A 21,873-nucleotide genomic window follows, 5' to 3' on the forward strand; every position below is an offset into this window, starting at 1 on the left:
ACTCTTTTTCGTAATAATAAAAAAATTGTTTTAATTTTCTAATTTACTCAATTTGAACTCGAAATAATGCATGTAGGAAGGTAACAGTTGTGAACTTTTTGATTGGAAACGTCTATCCAAAACTTCTAAAATCATAAGGATACAATTATTTTAAAAAATATGGGAATTGAAAATTTTTCGAATACTTAACGTTCAATAAAAAATTATCTATCATTCCTTCATCATGGACTTTTCACCGAACTTCATGATTTTTTTTTGTAAATTAAAATTGATTGTTTATTTAGAAATGATTTTCGTCGAAAAACATTTCTCTTACAACATTCTCTTAGCGTCACCCAATACGCAGCTACGATCCGTTACAGTGACAGTCGTTGGCCGTGATGGGTCTATTTCATTGTTATCGTAGTGATAAAAATATTCTGATATCTACGTTGTACAAGTCCACATGTTATTTATTTATTATACCTCATTATACTTCGTTATTTATCGAAAAAAGCTATATTTTTTGGGTGTAATCGTGAGTGTTAGTGGAACATTTTGGCGACGAGTGAAAAAAAACGAGTCAATTTGCGGATTATTGTACATAAAAAGTGATTTTTAGCCGCGATGACGACAATACCAGCAGCTGATCGCTCATCTGTCCCAAAAACGTGAGTAACCCAGCAATGCCTGAAGGAATTCTCCCGCGAAACTGTCTAAGGAGTTAAGTTTGTGCAAAACTACCGAGAAGCTGAAATCGATTTTTGGATCATCAGCGGTATTAGTGCTTGCAGACCATCAAAGATGATACAGAGAACACAGTGTTATACTCCTGCAAGGTAATCCGTGCTTATGTGTACTTTAAACTTACCTATCTATTCGAGGTGCAATTTAAGTGCCTAGTTTTTGTCTGTGACCTCAAATCCTCGAAAGACTCCCTTATGCGACTGATTACCTAGCTGAACGGAACATCGGATATAACGTTGGCTGTGAAGCACGACACTAAGAAAGCTGTCAAGCCGTCAGATATCAGCATCATCCTCGCCGAAATGTGGAAGACGATTGGACAACCAGGAACATCTCCGCTTTCATGCCAAGTGGTGGCAATCAACGGTGTCTCCAAACGAGGTTTGTGTCAAGTCAAGGTCCCAGAACAGCCTGTGAGTCGTTCCAATCAACTCGTTTTGCAGCCATATCAACCGGCCACAGCGTAATGGCGATTCAATCAAAGTTCCCTGATGTCTTTATCAACAGTATGGGACTGTGCTGCAGAACCTAGGTCATCATCTGCCACTCCGAGAAAATGCGAGGTCGATATTTCGGCCGAACGTTCCGTGTCCTACAGCATGGAGGGAGCCGTCGAAGAGGAACTCCAACTTCTGCATCAACTTGGAGTACTGAGCTGGGAAAAAATGGTGTAAGCATTGCTAGCTTAAGTAATGAAGGTGATAGGGATTGCTTGTAGTCTTGAACCGCTGGAATAGGAAATAGAATGCAATGCTTACAGGAAGGGTTTGTTGTGGGTTGCTGTCACACCCCCAACGCACCTGCCATAGTTAGACCACCGCTCCCTAAAGCACGCAGCCCGCCACCCATCGGTTTTCCAGACATCAGCATCAAATCTAGAGCATGCGAAAATATGGATGGCATATGGGGAGATGGAAAGCGCGGCTACGATTTTTGGCGCGAGAATTTAGACTAGGTCAATGTTTCAGGGAAAGGAAGAATGACCTGCTGGAGCTACTACACTCACTTGTTAACCAGATTCCAAAAAGAACGGGCACGATTTGTGAAAATTTCAAAAGCAAGAAGACAAGTTAACTTAGAGACAGTAAACAAGTGTGTGGCTATAGTGAACAGCAGGTAAGTCACTCTCCTTGTCGCTTAACAATTGCCTCGTCACCAGTTAGCAAATCAGGCCAAAATACGACGCATATTGCTTAGAACCCCGTTGTGTTATTTGAAAACCGTCGAATACAATCCACGTTTGACCCATCGCCGATGGCTGAAGACGCCGATCAGTGGCTGTGCTATTTTGACGGCAAAGGTCGCAAGACAACGCCTGGAGAGGACAGGTTAGTGCAGGAACCTGGTGGGACTAGAAGGAGGACGGAACGAGCAGGTAGACAGTGGGCTGGAGGAAGAAACGGGACCCCGGAGCAGAAGAAAAGTTGTAAAGGTTAGCTAGAGATAAGAAAGTGGTAGGTAAACAACTGTGAATAAAAAGTATCAACGCATAGTGACTCTGACAAGCATTTTCCTGGAGCTCGCGAAATTTCCCTTGAGCAAGCCGACCCTGAGACAGTTAATCAGGTAGTCCCTATAGCGTTCGCTGCTGAGGCTGAAGATACTTACAATGGTTCTCCGGAAGCCAAACCGACCGATTCGCATCTAGGCGGATTTCTCTACGGGTTTGAACGACGTCCTCGACCCGAACCAATATGCGCTACCGCTGCCTGAAGATATTTTTGCGAAGATGTCTACCTTCTGGTTTAGGTGGTTGAAAGCTGCCAAAACCTCCTCATCATCAACACCGGTAAGGGGCTCCATCAATCCACCCGTTCCTGGACTCAGATCAGCTCAAGGGGCATTTCATCAACTGTAGGCGCAATGCTTACTGGACTCAAAAGCACCAGTAATTACCTTGACGCAGCTAGGTGAATGGCCGAACAGAGGAGAAGCATAATCGAATTCTTGAACTGGTCTAATCGCATCCAGGAATGCTGATGTCTCCGCTGCTTTTACCCATGCTGAGCAACCTAAGCTGAACAGCTAAAGCCCTCCGCTGGTGCTGACCAGATCGACATCGTGGTATCTGCCAGAGCCGGAATCGTACATTAGTTCCCCGGCGGCACCATAAAAGCTATCTACCACACCTCGAGAAGCCTAACTCCAGCCGAATTAAGTTACAGCCAGATCGAGAAGAAGAGGCTGGCCGAAGATCGCTGTAACTCGCTTCTATCGAATGCTATTCGGAAGACACTTCACGTTACACAAACGCTCCACTCGGGTCTAAAAATAAAATTCTCGGTTATACCGTCAACAGGTTGCAGCGTTGTGCGCTGACTCTTCTCGAATATAATTTCTCCATCGTATCCGTGTCGACCAATAGTTTTGACTACGTAGTCTTCTGTCGAGACTGATTAACACCCATATTCGGCCGTGATAGCATCTAACGAAACTGATTCTTTCCTTACCGAGGGTGCACGAGCTGCAAAACCAACACTAGAACCTATTTGAAGTTCTAGTCCGTATCCGGAAAACTTTGGCAGAGGCTGCATATTGACTACGCTGGTCCTGTTGACGATGGGTACTACCTCTTCCTGGTCGATGCATGCTCGAAATGGCCGGAGGTCGTCCGAACTCGTCAAACGACATCGCCGGCTACCATAGAAATTCTGGAAGGCATCTTCGGTCGCTTCGGAAACCCGGAGACACTGATTGGCGACGGTAGCGGTTATGCTACCGCTCTACACCCTGATGAAGCGCTCCCGAAGTCGGCTGCCGAGATAATGCTTGGTAGAACGATGCAAACTTCGCTCGATCTGCTCAGACCGTAAACTGTATTTCACAAGCAGACGACCAGTACAACCGTAAACATGGAAGTAAGAACATCAGCCTAAGACTCTGGTCTGGGTCGAGATCTACAAGAACAATAGTTGGAGCTGGAAAGCTGATCAGGTTCTCGAAAGCATTGGGAACGTGATCTATTACATTTGGTTGGAGAAAAAGAAGATGCGTATCCGATCGCACTGTAACCAACTACGTGGGCGATATGAGACAAGTCCCACTCGATATTCTACTGGATGGACTAGTCTGTGGATGTCATGTGGCCTAAGCCGAAGGTCTGCAGACGAAACCAAATCCACCATTCACCCGAATCCAGATGCCTCTACAGTAAATGAGCCAGTGTAACCTCGAACACCAATCCTCGCACTAATCCGAAACAGCAACGACAATCGTTTGTATTTCGCCAATTCTCGCGCAACCAGAAGCGTCCCGTGAGGTATGACTTGCACCATCTGTACTACTAAAAAAGGGACGGCGGCAGGAACCACCCCAGATGGCCCAAGCCCTACCCAACCGTGAAAGCGTGTAATCTTGAGTTTAATATCGCAACATAAAGCATTTGTGGTTCCGTTCAATTTGATCCAGAAAGTTTTTCTGTATATTCAAAGGTTTCTGAGCTACAGTGCTGTAAATAAAACCTTTTGTCCAAAGCTTACTCCCTTTTAAAAACCACTCTTGGATCTGAAGAATTTGTACACTCGTGGAAACGATAGGTCATTTGGCATGGAATGCTACATACTACTACGTAATTGAAACTTACTTAAATGAGATTGGATCAATTTCAAAATCTGTTCAAATTATTTACCTGATAACTCTGCAGGTTGTCTTATAACAACTGACAGATTTCCTGTCAGAACAGAGATGCCCCGAAACTTAATCTTGGGTCCAGTTCTGTACAGCATATACAGTCCTGATCTTCCTGATTCACCTGTGATTGTTCTGTGATAACGTTTGCAGAATAATGGACAAAAATAGCCGATTTTTGGCGAAACTACCCATGCAGCATGAATCATAGTAACCCATGAATCAACAGAAAAAAATAACAGTTCTATCAGTCGAACTCTAACCATGATGGCGAAAATAGTGAAACTACTCCGTTCAGAAGTGTGCGCGTTCAAAGAACGCTACCCCGTCTGGTCGAAGCTCCAAAGGATGCTGAAGAGGGATACCGAAGGAAAGGTGGCTACGTCGCTGCGTGCGCTTGGCCGGGAGGTCGGTGCAACTGGCCAAACCGTTTCACCCTGGATGGCAACGACTGGCAGGGTACTTCCTATTTTACTTCCCCCACGAAGGAAGTGAGCACCGAGTTGAAGTTCATTTAACACACCAAGTTCCCCAAGAAGGTGCTGCTGCCCAAGCAGCACTTGCAACATGTTTTCAAATGAGACTACTCAATATTTGTTGTTTTAAAACTTTTTTAACGGTGCAAGAAACTTTTGCGGTTACTCTGAAGAAATATAAAAGAACAACATTTTGTTATTTACGTGTATCATTCTCGCAACTGAACACTAGAAATTGCTCAATAGTTTTCTGCAATCTATTTCCAACTGCATATTTCATGATGCTTTTAAATAACGATAATGTCACATGATGCTGCATATTGTTGTTTCACAAATGTTTCTTTCTAAGGAAAGCAAACTAGTGATGAAAATGTATAGCAACATCTTGTTGAACCATATATTTGCTAAAATTACCACACAGTAAACAGCCATCTTTAATATAAATGAATGATAAATGATTATTGTTGGAACTATGGTTTTGTGATTCCATATTTCGCATGATTAACACTGCATATCCACTGAGCAACGTTTTCTGAACTATCGTTTCGCAAAATATTGTTTATAATTTGGCGAGTTTGAATCCTAAAATTTCTTTTACAACACTTTATGAAAGGCGCGTGAATAATTACGAAGTAAAAACATTTTTTGCACGGTAAACTTTGAATCGCAGGTAGAATTACATGCCTATCAGAAGCGTAAGTAGAGAAAAAGTTCGATATATTTGAGGTTTTTTATAATGTATGAAGTTATATGAAACTTCGCGACACCATCACCGAAGAGTAATGACAGTAAAGGTAAACAAACTTAACTTTATTTCTCCTCTCTTTTCTTCCTACACTGCAGCGGCTATCGATGCAGATGATGATTCACATAGCATTGTTAGTTGCATATAGGCTCCACCTCCTGCGCTTTTTCGGTTATTTACAAGTTGAATAAAAGTAACGGATGCGATTTATTACAATCTTTAAATGCTGCATTGAGAGTTGCATTTGCTTCATTGCAACAATGCGTGCTGCTTGGGTGTGGTTGACAATCTGCGAGAAAGGGATGTCAAAGCCGCTTTTCTTTCACTCCGGACTGGCTGTGAATCTTCATTCTTCGAATTTATAGTACGACGTGCTTGCCGGAAGTTGCGTCGTTTATCAAGAAATACGAAAGTTCCGGTTAACTGTCGAAAGACCGCTCGGAAAGGCGTAGATTTTTTTTGCAAATCTCAACTGCAGAAAAGCTAAGATATTTTCTCTTTCAACTTCCAAAAGTGGGAAATTTTATTTAATAATTCTATAGCTCAGTTGACCGTTTTTCCTCATAAGCCTAGAGCTTCTCTCAAGCTAAACAATAATCACGTTACCAGGATGAATGATGTTATTTTAATTTAGTCTGACGAGGTTTAATACTTGAGAAAAAATCACGTTGAAAAACTTATTGTTTGAGTACATACTGCATGTAAACAAAGTGTATTAAATATATAACATAATTTGAACTTTGTTTAGAAAATATATTCTGATTTATAAACTAATTTTTAGACCGGTAATACTTTGTGCAGTAGCGAACTGTTCAGGTTGTTGTCTGATAAGGAGGATATCCCCTCAAAAGGGAGAATGGCAAAAAATTAATTGCCAATGGAAAAATTCGATAGATTTGACGCTTCGCCTGGTATTTTTTAAATTTTGACCTAGTCGTTTTTTTTCTTACATCTTCCACTGCATATATGGGATATGGTAGCGGTAGTTTGACAAATACCCATTCATTTTTTGCATTTCACCCCTGCCCTTTGTTTCCCACTAACCACACTTCTGACATTAATCATCAGTCATGCAAAACCGATGTGCACCAAATCGTGAAATAAAACAAGCTTTTCCGAATTGATTCCAACTCGCTAGAGAGCGTGCGTGTGCGCGCGTGTGATTTTCATTGGGAGTCAATAATATGTCAGGTTTTTTTTTTCTGCTGAGCGCGATTGCTATTTTCCAATTGGGCGATAGTGTGAAATTGAGTCTGAATAACAACAACAGTTCAGTAAGCATTGAACGCTTGGAAACAAATCCGAGACGAGAGAATAAAACTATAATTTAAACTAGAGGGGAACGATTCGATGACAAATGAGCCAGAAGAGAGGAAAAGTTTATGACACAAATAAATACCAGTTGAAAAATGATATTGGATAATGAATTATGCATGGAAAAGTTTACATTTTTTTTTCATCTGTTGATACGTGGGTACGAGGGTAGTGATAAACCGCCGAGAGATCCACGTTTTACCGGCTTAACCAGGGCCGGATTTAGACGGTGGGGGGCCCGGGGCAAATTTGTTTGTGAGGCCCTCTTTTCTAAAAACATTGAGAGGTAACGTTCTGAAAGGTGACGAGCAAAAAAAAAAAGGTCGCCCAAGGACTAGGGGGGGCCCTTGAATCGGGGCATTTGCCCCCTTTGCCCCCCTCAAATCCGGGCCTGGGCTTAACCCACTATGGCCGACGAGAATATTGCTTTTGGATATGCAGATATCAAAATTTCCGTTTGTTTTTGCACCAATATATTTTAAATGAATTTTCCATTTTCGGACTCCAATCAAAACAATACTAAAATGCTTTTGTTTTCTTGTTTCATTTCAGGTACGTCATTGCGAATACAATTTATTCTGTTTTCACGGCTGACTAGATAGGTACAGAACATGTTTTAAGGTTTTACTTTGTGTAACTTTGTGTTACTTCTAGCAAATTGCTTTCGATATCTAGTTTTCACTGCGTATTCCTTCAAATGTCAAAAACAACAGCGAGGGAGCAGCAATTAGTGTAAAACATGTCGCGATATCAATAACGATCTGCCTAATGGAAACAATATATTTATTTATTACTCCATTACCCGACGCTGTCCGAAGCGCGCTGCCGCTGCACTAACGACATTATTATTTCTATTTTCCTCCATTTAGCAGCTTGCACTACAAGAATCCAATGGATTCATAACCGACCGACAGCGATAACCGAACTTCAAATCATAAATCCAAACTAAATCTCGCTTTGAATCATAAATCCTTAGGCCAACGTTTTTATCTTCCATGCGCCAAGTTTTCCCTCTACAGAACTCCCCGTCTGGTTTGACTAAATTATTTCTTGAATGCTACGATTTTTTATTACCGCAAGAAAAGTATCAATGTAATTTAACTGAAATTTATTCAAATTTCAATGACGTCAATGAGGCGGATGCAATAAAAGTGTCGAGTATCGACTTCACGACTTCCTAAGATAATTAAAAAGTGTCATACTATCGGCGTAATGCTGTCCCATCCAAACAACCCGTCGTGGTGATTCTAGATTTTTTTCTGCCCCAAGTTAATCGCGTCCAAATCAAGATCAGAACCGGAGCGTCTGTACCCTCGCTCGGTATATTACAACGGTGCCGATTGTTTTCAGTGTCGGTCGATGTCGTGCGCGCCGGAATGTCTCGCGACAGATCGCCGGCTGGGCAAACGGAGAAATCATTGAACCACGATTAGTCTGTTCCGAATAGGAGTAAAAAAAACTCATTAAAATGGTTATGTAATTACTTCATTCATAAAGTGATGAGCCTGGCTGTAGGAAAAAGCGATGCATCGTTGAGCTGTTGTGTAATATGAATCGTTTGTCGGTTTCATGTTTAATAGATTTTAATGTTTTCGTCAAGCTAGAATGTGAAGGCGCTCTTGAATTGAAGCATTGTAGGTGCAAAAGATTTTAGGACGCTTTGATCTGATAGAAAATTTTAAAAAAGCCCTTTGAAACCTAGATTCAAACCATCTCCGTACCTTTATATATTCCGTTGAGCTGGTACATGGGCGAACGGTTGTTTAGCGGATTTCGAGTAGCTTTTATTCTTCATTTAAAAATCAATGCAAAACGATAAACTTGTTTTGCTCAAAAACGCATCTTTTTCAAATGATACATAAAAGACTCTCTTTGTTTTCTTTCTCTTCGATTAAAAACTATGTTATCCGCACATCTTTTATGATACTCTTTGCAAAGTTATTTTCAATAACAATTGTCAGGTTAAAGTTACGCTGTAAATCGTCGCTTTCAACTAAAACACATTTCTCGCTTAACTTTCCGAAAAGACCTATGTTGCAATGAGAATTTCTCTGTTTCAATAATCCCAACGTTCAACAATTGCTTGCCGCAAATCCAAAGATTATAATACTGCATAGCTTACTATGCAAAGAGTATGATGAAAAAATGTGGGAATAGCTAGTTATTTTCAAAAAAAAAAAAAAAGGAAATAATAAGAGTTACTCAATATTGCTTAGGACCTTCTGAAAAGTTGCGCGAGAACTGTTTTTAGGAACAATAATTTGAATAATTTGATTTCGCAAATTAAACGGAGACTTTGTAAGTAAATCAAAATAACGAACTATCGAATTCTTATTAAGTATTCGTGGCGATTAAATTGTAACAAAGTGAAACACACAGTGCGTCTTGAGCTGCCCGACAGATAAGACGTGTTTTCGGTTGCTTGTGGACTGGTCTTTGACTGCCTATAGCTTCAAAGTTTGTGTTTTGTCAGTGTGTCTTTTAAAGATTACCTGGAAGTTAACTTACATCAGCCTTTCTCAAGACTACCTATTTCTTTCTTTCTCAATACTTGCAATTTGATATTATTTTTGAACTTTTTTCGTATCACTTGGAATGGCGGGACGAAAAAAGAAACCACGCATCGCTACGGGGAGGAAAAGAGAGGCATCTCTTTCTGACACTAGCTTATGCAGTGAAAATTTATATGATATTCTGTCTGAGCAAGAAGCCGGCGAAATTGAAATGTTCGAAAGTAAAACTATTCAAAATGAAATTTCTGTAAAAAAGGAAAAAGTTCCACCTATTGTGGTAACTATTGCTTCTGAATTTAATATTTTTAAAAGAGAACTTTCTACGTTTCTCTCCGACGTCAAAGTTGCTTATCAAATTGGCCGAAGAGGCGAATGCCGCTTACTGGCCCAAACATTGGAAAATTGGAATCGTTTTATTCAGTATTTAACTGAAAAGATGTATAATTTTTTTACATATGACACTAAAAGCACCAAGCCGCTCAAGGTCGTATTGAAAAGTCTCACCAACGGTCAAACCGTTGATGAGATCAAACTTACTCTAACAGAATTACTTGGCATAGCCCCTACCCAAGTAATTCTAATGAAACAAAAATCACGAGGCGAAAACAATCAGCGAACTAGAATTTCCCTTGTTAATTATTTAATTCATTTTAACCGCAGTGAGGTTAACAACTTGAAATTTTTTGAAAAAGCACATGCTTTATATAACGTGCGTGTAAAGTGGGAAATTTATAGGAAGTTTGGCGGAGGTGAAAAGCATATCACCCAATGCCGTATATAGTTCAAAATTCTGTAATATGGACCAAAAATGCCTGATTTGTGGAGACTCTTCTCACAAAAAGGACACATGTCCTGTGAAAGAGAGTAAAAATTTTCGCTGTGCGAATTGTAACGGCAACCATATGTCAAATTTTTATCAATGACCAGTCCGTTTTGCAATTGTTAAGGCAAGGCAAGGTAACAAAATTCAGTTTCCCAAGCAAAACAAACTTCAAAACAAAATTCTCCAAGCGTACCAGTACCACCCACTTTTTCTACTCCTTTGCATACTCGTTTAACATATGCACAGGTTACAGGTAGTTCTAACATTCTACCGCCTAATGTTGGTAGTTCGAAAATGGTAAGCAAAACACGGTGGAAAATAAATGTACACCTATTACCCCAGCTAATATTGCTACCGGAAATATTTTTTCTAATGTCAACTGCCTGGGGCCTATAACGGCAGGTAAACTTTCTTTTCTGCAACAGGCAATGTTCGCTCTTATGAACGCTATGTTGCAGGCAAAATCAATGTTTGAAGCCATTCAAATAGGTACAAATTTTACAATTAAAATTGTTTCTAACTTAAAATTTAGCGATGATTTTAGTTAAACCAATCAAAATTTTAAATTGGAATGTTCGCTCATTGAAAGCCAATGAGAATGAGCTTTTTAATTTTTTAATAGTAAATAATGTGCATATTGCAATTATTACTGGAACATTTTTGAAACCCAACATCAAATTAAAATATGATCCCAATTATGTGGTTCATAGATATGATAGGATTCAGGGTTCCGGCGGTGGAGTTGCAAATGCTATTCATCGCCGAATCAAACATCGTGCTCTTCCCCATCTTGAGACGAAAGTTATTGAAACTTTGGGAATTGAAATTCAAACTGAGCTTGGGCACAAAAGTTATTTTAAAAATGATTTACAAAAACTCACCAGAAATCGTTCGAAATTTTTTATAATCGGCGATTTTAACGCTAAACATCGATCATGGAATAATTCTCGAAGTAATTCCAATGGCAAAATTTTATTCAATGATTGTTCTTCAGGATACTATTTTATTTTGTCTCTGAATAGTCCTACATTCTTTTCTTCTGTTAGAAACTCATCAACAATTGATTTGGTGCTAACAGATCAAAGTCAGATATATGTAGTGATTTGATCACACATGCTGACTTTGATTCTGACCATCTTCCAATAACTTTTTCTTTATCACATGAATCAGTTTTAAACCTAATGAGCTCTGTTTTTAATTATAACAAGGCTAATTGGGAAAAATACAAAACTCATATTGAGAATAATTTCAATAATGAGCTTGATTTGCAAAACGAAGTGAATATTGATTCCGCTTTGGAAGCATTGAAATGTGCAATTATTGATGCCAGAAATTATTTTGTTCCAAAGGCTCAAGTGGAATTTGATTCACCAATAATTGACGAAAACCTTCAACTTCTAATTCGTTTGAAAAATGTCCGCAGACGTCAATATCAACGTTCTCGTGACCCTGTTTTTAAAACTATTTATAAAGATTTACAGAAAGAGATTAAACATAGATTTACTCTTCTGAGAAATCAAAATTTCGAGACTAAAGTTAAAAAATTGAAACCATATTCAAAACCCTTTTGGAAGCTGTCGAAGATTCTTAAGAAACCTTCAAAGCCTATTCCAGTTTTAAGAGATGGTGAACGTTTTCTTGTATCCAATGAACAAAAGGCTCAAAGACTTGCTCAGTAGTTTGAGAGTGTTCATAATTCAAATTTGAATTTTGTGAGTCCAATTGAAAATGAAGTCACACGTCAATTTGATTTAATTTCTTCCCAGAATTTTTTACCTGCAGAAATAATTGAAACTAACTTGAATGAGATTATTAAAATCAATCAATTATTAAAAATTTCAAAAATATGAAAGCACCTGGTGACGATGGAATCTTTAATATACTAATCAAACATCTCCCTGAGAGCACAATGGAATTTTTAGTGAAAATTTTCAATTGCTGCTTCAAAATTGCATATTTTCCCAAATTATGGAAAAATGCAAAAATTACTCCAATTTTAAAACCGGATAAGAACCCAGCTGAAGTTTCAAGTTATCGACCAATCAGTTTGCTTTCTTCAATAAGTAAACTGTTTGAGAGAATTATTCTTAACAAAATGATGTCACACATCAACGAAAATTCAATTTTTGCAGATGAACAGTTTGGATTTTGCCATGGGCATTCCACTACTCATCAATTGCTCAGAGTTACTAATATGATACGAGCTAACAAATCTGAAGGTTATTCCACTGGAGCTGCTCTTTTAGACATAGAAAAAGCATTCGACAGTATTTGGCATAAAGGTTTGATTGCGAAATTGCAAACTCTCAATTTTCCAATTTTCCTTATCAAAATTTTGAAAAATTATCTTACTGATCGAACTCTGCAGGTTGTTTATCAGAAATCGAAATCTGATAGATTTCCTGTCAGAGCAGGTGTGCCTCAAGGATCAGTATTGGGTCCAGTCCTGTACAACATATTCACTTCAGATCTTCCTGATTTGCCTCCAGGATGCACAAAGTCATTGTTCTGCGATGACACAAGCATTTCCGTAAAAGGAAAAAGTCTTCGTGTCATATGCAGTCGATTGCAGAAAAGTTTCGATATTTTTTCTTCCTACTTACAAAAGTGGAAAATTTCTCCCAATGCTTCTAAAACTCAAATGATAATTTTTCCGCATATGACTAGGGCTTCTTATCACAAGCCAAACAATAATCACGTTGTCAAGATGAACGGGGTTATTTTAAGTTGATCTGACAAGGTTAAGTACTTGGGACTAATTTACGATAAAAAACTTATTATCAAAGAGCACATTGAGAGTATACAAGCAAAGTGTATCAAATATACGAGATGTTTATATCCTCTCATTAACAGGAATTCTAAACTTTGCTTTAAGAACAAACTTTTGATTTACAAACAAATTTTTAGACCAGCAATGCTTTATGCTGTACCGATCTGGTCAAGTTGTTGTTTAACAAGGAAGAAAACGCTTCAAAGGATTCAGAATAAAATTCTGAAAATGATTTTGAAGCGTCCTCCTTGGTTTGGTACACTCGAATTACATAGATTTACTGATATTGAAACATTAGAAGCTATGTCAAATAAAATCATTAACAGTTTTCGACAAAAATCGTTGCAATCCTCAATTGCTACGATAAGCTCTCTTTATAGCCAATAAGTTAGCAATTAAGTTAGTTGAAAGTTTACTTCCCCTTTTTGACAAGTAGGTTTAAATCCCTACGAATGATAAGTTTAAATTGCGAAAGCAAACAAATCCTGATAGTTGAAATTACAAATTTCTAACAGTGTTGAGAAGTCACCAAATGAGTGAAGCTAGTTTTCATTACTGCTTCATTTGGTCGGGATTTCTGGGACCACTTTAAATATTCTTACAGTTACCTACTTACTTCACTAGTATACAGCAATACTAGATGACTGTAAATATTCTAAGAATTCAATTTTGTGCATTAGCTGCTGGAATTGAAAAAAGTTTTGAGAAAAAAAGGAATGGTCTAACCGAAAACTGCTGTGAAGTTAATAAATTGAAATTTTTTCCACTTCCTGCGACACAGCCACTCAATCATCCAAAAAATTCTTGAGCTACATTAGAAAATGCTAATCTAAGCATAGCAGCATATGATCATTCTATATTTACGCTGGTTATTCTGGCATAACAACACGGCGCATGCCGCTTCAAATGCCTCGTTAAACAACAAACAGAGTGTCAACCAAGATCAGCTATTCGGACAGTAGATGTTTGAGGAGAAATTGTTCTATAAATACTAGATCTCACAGCCTGTAGTGCCGGCGGTGCAAGTTTCTCTCGGTAGAAAGTAACTTTCTTACCAGCGCGAGATTCGAGCTCAAGACACCGCCAGTTGTGACTGCAAATAGAACTCCAACCTGTCCAAACCTGATTGGCAGTGTTGAAATTAAGTTTGCACAGATCAAGGGCGGCCATCATCTTACTGGACTTTGTTCGTAAACCGCTATAGAATAAAAAGTATTTCAGCTGATGGCATATTTTTGCTTGTTGTAGTTCTAACACGCTTTAGACCTCTCAACGGCATCACCACAATCAGAAAACCTTTTCCATCCGGTACTGACTGACAGGTTCGAAACCGATAGGACAGTGACAGACAGTCCAACGTTCTTCGCTGGAGGTGGCTTTTAATCTGATGACCCAGTTGACCCAACAGAAGGCTGGATTGGACTCTAGCTTATCAACAATCCTTTAAAAGGGAAGCCGGCTGTCAAGTAAATCAACCAGAAGCTAAAACTACTTGGCATTTTTGCAGAGTGCAAGATAAACCTGTCGGATTAAGAACCCGTCATAACACATTAACCCTTTGGTTTGAGAACTTGTACGTAAGGATGTTGAACGTTGAATTTCGCACATCTGTGGGTGTGTGTAAAACATAATTTATCGTCTATTACAACTTTTATCGATGAATGAAACTGCAAGATTGTTTCCCAGCTTGAGCAAATGGAAGGAAATGGAAAATGGATTGCCTTCGGGTGCGCAACTTCTTTGCACAGCGAAGCGAAACCCACTCGGTGTAACAATTTATTGACCAGCTTAAAACATTTATTCGATCACGATAAGGGTAAATTGACGGCAACAGGGGGTAACTAGTTACACTTCAGACGCAATCCGTTGAGTGCTGTCCGGTTGAAGTGGCTTAAAAGAATAATTCCGATATTATCTGAAAGGCGCCCGGTGGCGCTTCAGTCGTAAGGCGTCGAAGAATTATTGATTTCTGTAACTGCATTAACCTAAAACGCTAACTTGTATGGTTAAGTAGGTAATCCGAGATTATTGCAGGCTTTGGGCTTAATGGGTGGTGCATATTAGCAGGATTTCATAGTTTCATGAAATAGTTTGAAACTTTGGATAGTGGGAAATTTATGCTCCTTCTTCCTAGTACCTCAGACTCCGAAGAGAGTTTCAATGCTATATAAAATTTTGGTGGCTGGTAGATAACATGTTGTCACAAGATGTTTCTACCGTAATACCGCACAATTGATCGTTTATATTCGCAGTCTTCCATGCGCCCGAATTTTAAAATTTTATCCTCTAAGGACGCAAGATGGCCTCGCGTAATAAAAAAAATGCTCAAAGGGGTAATCTATAATCATAGCCGGATTAAGGAGGGGCCAGAAGGGCCATGCCCCCAGGCCCCACACTTTAGGGGCCTCCACAATAGTTCACTTCCAATGAGTAACGATACAAAATAAAATCCTGACATTTGAAAAAAACTTAAATTTAAACAAAACCAACACATTCCTTCTATAACCTTTCTTTAGCTTACATTTCTATATGACATGATTCTTTATAAAAATTCACCTGAAAAGAGCCCCCACATGTTACTTGGCCTTCGGGCCCCCACGAGCCTTAATCGGGCCCTGTTTATAATATTAGTTCATTATTTAGGATATGGATTAGTTTTAAAACTGTTCCACTGGCACTGCCGAAGCTTGTGTGAATCTCGCATCTACACGTTAACTGATTCTAACGTTTGCTTGAATTAATTTAGATATTTACACCACGTGTCGTTTCTAACTGGAAACACCAATAAAATAAAGTCGTCGAGTAAACAGAAAACCCCATTACTCATAAGCTAATTCTACGAATATCAATTCTATGCCAATTTCCATTTCAACTTAATCGTCAACATCATACCGGTTTTCGCGAGCAAACGGACTTCCTCTTCGATGGAAGCAATGACGGACAAAAATTTTCCTCACCTAATATTAATATGTATATGAATTCATTCCGTTCATTCCTCTTTGCGTTCGCATTGGTTCACTCCAACGATTCATTTCGTTGCCATAGCAGCCAGTCAACAAAGCATCGGCATAACATAAACAAAACGTACGTTTTGCCATTTCCACCCTGCACACCGTAGACACGCACCCAAACATTTGCCTTGCACCGCACACCACTTTTCCTTTGTATTGTCAACAACCAGCCAGGAACACCACCACTCACAACTCCTATGCTCAACAGCAAAAAGTCTTTCACGTTAGTAAGACAAAAAATAATTGCAGAATGTGTCAGAAGTGGGGTTCGAACCCACGCTCCCTTACGGGAACCAGAGCTTAAATCTGGCGCCTTAGACCGCTCGGCCATTCTGACTGTGGTGCGATGGTTGTGCTCAATGGCCAATAAAAGCGACTGCATGGTTTTGCTCATGAATGGTTATTCATAGCTTGTACTGGACGTTCGCTTTTGCCAGCGCAGTAGTGCCTGCAACAGGCACGTACCATTATACATCGACTGCTGCGCGCATGCGCGTATCAACCAACATCGCAGCACGAGTATTTCTATACAGCGGTTGCCGCAATGTGCCGCTGTAGGATGTTTCGTTCGATTACTGCGTTGATATTTAGCAGCTGGTTTGTGAGAAGCTGTAATAAACTCTGCGATTTTGATTCTTTTTGCATAGAATATCAGCTCTATTTTCGTCAGGTTTCACCTATTATCGTCAGGGGGTAAATGATGTCGTAAATTCCTTGCATAATGATTCTTCATAACGCAGAGCACCTTCCTGCAAAAGATTAGTTCTCTATAACATCATTATTATTATTATCATTCAATATTCTATAACAGCTAAAACCAGTCGAAAAGGGAGCCGATACCCTACCTAAATAATGAAGAATATGTTCATGCATTATACCTATTTTTGTTATGTTTAGATCGTTAGTTATTCATTATTTATGCGCTTTGTATAATCAATTCTTCTGCAATTAGTGATACAACTGCTTGGTATAATAACATCGTAGATTTATTTACATGAATAGATTCTAGCATCATTTCGATTACCCCTGAAAGTAGAATGATAAGCATATTTTACAGGAAGCATAATTTTATTAAACAAATATTACATAATATTTCTAAATCAGAAATATATGGGCGTATTTCTAAATTTCAATATATTTTTGAAAAGAATTCTATTCCGATGATGTGAAAAGATTCTTGTGGTCATTTCCAATTATAACAATTAGAGTGCTGAACTTTCTAGAGGCCTTGGTTTCTGAGATACTTGTTTAAAATTTAGGTTAAAAACTCTAAGTTATTTATGAAAATTCATCTTTTTCGCCGGCTCTTCGTGATTTTCTAGCCACAACCATAGGTACATCGAATGCCTTTATTTTAATTTGTTAAACCTTTACAAGCATCCGTCGTTCGGTAATGGTTAACAACACTTCTAAGGTTAAATTCATGTCAAAATTATTCTTCTTCATAAAAACAACACCTGAAAGTACCAACCTGTGTATCAACGCGAAGAACGAGTATTTAAGGTACAACCTTGAAACGGTTGTTATTCCTGAAGCCATTTGTTCCTTTCTGGGATTCAGTATAATAGTTCAGGATGAATGAATAAAACTTCTGAATTATTCATCCAATTTTCTTGCTATCAAACAACTGGTCACACATTCCGGTGAACCGATGAACCCCTGGAACAATCTCGAATAACTTCAGAATAAGGCATATTTTCATAAAACAATATTTTCTGAATTAAAATTTCGAATAAAAATCGATAATAAATAATTCGAATAAAAAAATGACCAATATTTCAAAACTTTTGATAAAAAAATATGAATAGCGAAATAAAAAACAAATTTTTACTTTAAAGGTAATTTCACACAATTTAACAAATTTCAATTGATAATAAAGTGAAAAATCAAATTACAATGGTGCAGTATTGAAATTGGTAAAATTGTGTAAACCTCATCTTTAAGGTTAAAATTTGTTTTTTATTTTTCAAAAAAATGTCAAGTTTCAAGAAAAAAAAATTAGTAGAGAAAATTCTACCTTTTTTGAATATATTGTATCGTTTGATATTTATTTTCTAATTTTCTAAACATAAAACCATAATAACTGGAAAACGGATGAAATTACGAAGTAAATCATCATCTACTTTTTTATTTAGAATATTTTTTTATTTTCAAAATAATAAAATTGATATTAAAGCTTAAGAGCCAGTTCGCAAGAGCTGCAACCGTATGTTGTTTCGATGTTCTCCGATTGGGCTGAAATTTTTCAGCGTTTGTTTGTCTATTCACGGTAGGAAGTTTTGCAAAATTTCAATTTTTCAACAAAAATGAAAAAATGAACAGGGAGGTTTATAATTGGACATTTGAGCCTGCTTGTGTGTGAGAAACGGGGACTGAATCAGAACGTTGTATTCAACAAAAAAACATCGGATAAAGCCGCATTACCACTCGTATACAAGCACGTAACCGTCATTTAATATGTTACTTTTTGTGTCTAATGCGCGGTCATAAGACAACAAAAGTAATAAAATCTTGCTCAAAAGTAACAAAATCTTTTCTTTTTCTTTAGGAATATGTTTTCACTGTCATTCTAACACTAATAAGTATATTTGTATAGCAGCTTCTAGCTATTGAGTCTCTACACGCAAAAGTTGAAGTCTTATACAATCATTGTGTCTTCCCGATTCGCACAAATGTTGCACAGAAATCGCACAATAAATGTGTGAAACGCATAACGCAACAGTTGTACTGCGAATACATTGACATATAGCGAATTTCTTTATTGCAAAACTGCCGAGGAATAATGAAACGTCATCGCTATTTAAGACGGAAGTAAGAAAGAGATGCCAGACAATTGTATACGAACTAAGCACGTGCGGTGGTGGGTTGAAGCTGACAAATTTTACAGTGCGCTTCGGGCAGCACAATGTGGTATACGAAGGTGAGGAAGAAGAAGACATTTGTCTGTATTAGTAACGAAAAAGAGGTAAACAGAAGCACGTGTTGGGGTCGTGACGTAGATCTCCAAAAACAAGAAAAAGCCACTCGGAATTGTGTTCCGCATTTTTAACGACGCAGATAGGCATTTTCAGCCGTAAACTGTCATAACTTTAATAATTTCTTGAAAAAAATGTACCGAACATTGATTTTTGGGCATTGTTTTTTGACTTCTACGTCATCACTGTTAACAAAAAAGAAGCTCTTTAACCCGAGACTCAAACCATCTCTGTACCTTTCTTCACTCCATTGCGGGCAGTACGCCAGGTCAAAACTGGGTCAATATCGAGCGAATAAAGAAGGGTTTTGACAGCAGTTAGTGCGCTTCCAGGTCAAAACGAGGAGAGCTCGTGGAATAAAGAAATTCGCTAATAGAATGAAATCAGAAGATGTATCATCCAAGTATAGATGACAGTTCTAAATGGTATGCTATTCACGTCAATGCATTAGTATTAGTGATCGTTATGAACTTTTTCCAATTTTGTATGAAATTTGAAATGATTTTCCATTTTAAACTAAACTTATAAAAAATACTTCCCTGAAAAGTTATAGAAATGATGTTGAAACATGTTTTATTTGTGGGGAATACATAAACATGCTGCGGTTTAGGTAAAATATTCAGTTTTTCATCAATTTGCCGGTAACCTTTTTGCACTTTTCGTTTTTTTCTTGTACTCTAATAGCGCTTCTAAATAGAGTCGCTTATGTTTCATACAGTAATAAAAGTCATGATCTATGACAATGACTAAGATTATGCTCCAAATGTTAGAAATATAGCACTCTTTTCACACTAAATCTAAATTAATATCAATTTCTAGTGTGTTTCAACTGAAGATTCACTCTCCGATCAAAAAAATCAGATATAAACAACATAAAACGAGAAATTTCCAAAAATTTTCTGGATTCCATACAAAACGCGAAATTTTTCATAATGAGATTTGTTTGTGTGCGTGGATAGAAAAAAATGTAGCATACCTACTAACTGTCATCATACTTGGATGTATCATATACCGACACTTTATTTCTCACGTCGAGTGTATTAGTGACTGCTACTCATGGAGCAGTGCAAGCAGCAAACAACAACTTGTGAACTCACTAGATTTTAATAGCTGTAATACTAGGGTTACCATTCGGTCGGGGTTAAAAATCAGGACAAATTTTTCCGGTACAAATTTGATATGGGGTGTTTTCTTTGTTTGAGGTATCAATTAACGAAACACGTAATTTGAGATTTGCACTTCAAAATACGCCAAAACACTCGTTTATTTATTTGAAGTATTTCTCGGACGATCCAATTATGCAACTTTGATTTATTGGGCGTTATAAGATACCTAAAACATGAGGCACACGTAAACGGTTTAAAATTGAGTCCTAAAGTTTTACACGGTTTTCTTCTTTTTATACATCAGTTGAAAGAATGCAATTTTTTTTAGCAAAACGTGGCTTTAAAAAAATGTTTATCGTTGTCCTTCGATTTTTAAATAAAGAATAACAAACTGCTCGAAATACCTTAAATGACAGTTCTCTCATGTACTGTACGTAGGCGAAATGTCATTGAAGTTATTTAGAGCAGGTTTTTATTCTTCAATAAAAAATCGGAGGAAAACGATAAACATATTTTTTTTAAAATCACGTTTTGCTCAGAAAACGCGGCTTTTTCCAATGATATATAAAAAGTGGTATCCAACTTTTTACGCGCCATAATGACGGACGCTAAAATGCAAAGTTCGTATTAAATCATACACCCTTTTGACAGCTCTGCTCACGTCATTTTGAAGTCTTCACGTATTTTTTCAAAAGAGAAATAAATTTGACAACATTTGTGTTGCCAATACCTCAGAAATCCTAAAACTGACGTAAGCAGAGAGGTTCGCATATTACGAACACGCATTATAGCGACCGCCATCATGGTGCGTAAAAAGCTGGATAGCTCTAGGACCCAAAAGTCAGATAGTTGAGGGTTGCAACGACTAGACAATTTCTCGCGTCAAAATTCAACCGAAGAAAAAAAATCGTTCGAAATAAGTCCGTTTCGTTCCGGAGTCGAAGTAAAAGTACTGAACAATTTTCAACATTTCTGAACATCCGGCATAATTCAGAAAAATCAGGACAAATGCTAAAATATGAAAAATGAATCAGGACGCCCCAAATGGGTCTCGAAATCAGGACATGTCCTGCTAAATCAGGACGGATGGTATCCCTATGTAATACTGGATGGATTTATCTCGATGGATTTGGTCATTAAAAAGTACCATTGAATGAATTGCAAAAAAAACCCCTAAATTAAGCCACCTAGCGGTCAGACTCAGCCTTTCTCATTCTAACTTATTATTTGTAAAAGTAGATTTACATGAACGCTTAAATCCAATAAAGGTATATTCACTCTTTGGGTTCCAAAATATTGATGTTGTAATTGAAGTGTAAAATATGAAATTTGACGTAATGTTAGTGCTTAAGAAATAGCGAAATAAAAGAAATGAATCTTAATTTCGAATAATTTAATCACGAGCGATACCGGGAACGTTCAAATATTACGATACCACATTTAAATCATGTTGAGGTCATATATATTGATTAAAGCAGGTATAGTTTTGAATAGTCTTTGAATTTCTTTTCTTTCCAAAACTTTTGAACCACATATCAAATTGTTATGAAGTTTGTTATTTGTAAGTTTGAGAGATGACTCGTTTGTATGTTACTACTTATGTTCAAATAAGTCGTGTAATACTTGAGATAATAAACTTTCGTTGTTTTGACAATTTAATACATAATGGTTGCTTAAGTTCGATTATAATCAAATGAAAAGGGAACGTATAGAGCAGCCAAACTTTGAAACCACGTGTTCAATCATAATTCATCAGTTAACCCTTAACTAGCCTGTTCTGATATCAA

The 21,873-nt window shown here is 37.8% G+C and overlaps 1 protein-coding gene and 1 non-coding gene across 2 annotated transcripts in view; one reads left to right on the plus strand and one right to left on the minus strand.

The window, feature by feature from the left end:
• The window catches only part of LOC129725526 (matrix metalloproteinase-2), a 712,775-nt gene that overhangs the window by 84,694 nt on the left and 606,208 nt on the right, over positions 1-21,873 (plus strand). The window lies entirely within an intron of this gene.
• Positions 16,259-16,342, minus strand: Trnal-uaa (transfer RNA leucine (anticodon UAA)). Its single transcript has one exon. It is a non-coding gene; the product is annotated as a tRNA-Leu (tRNA).

This window comes from Wyeomyia smithii, chromosome 2, assembly GCF_029784165.1.
Source record: "Wyeomyia smithii strain HCP4-BCI-WySm-NY-G18 chromosome 2, ASM2978416v1, whole genome shotgun sequence".
NCBI classification, from domain to species: domain Eukaryota; kingdom Metazoa; phylum Arthropoda; class Insecta; order Diptera; family Culicidae; genus Wyeomyia; species Wyeomyia smithii.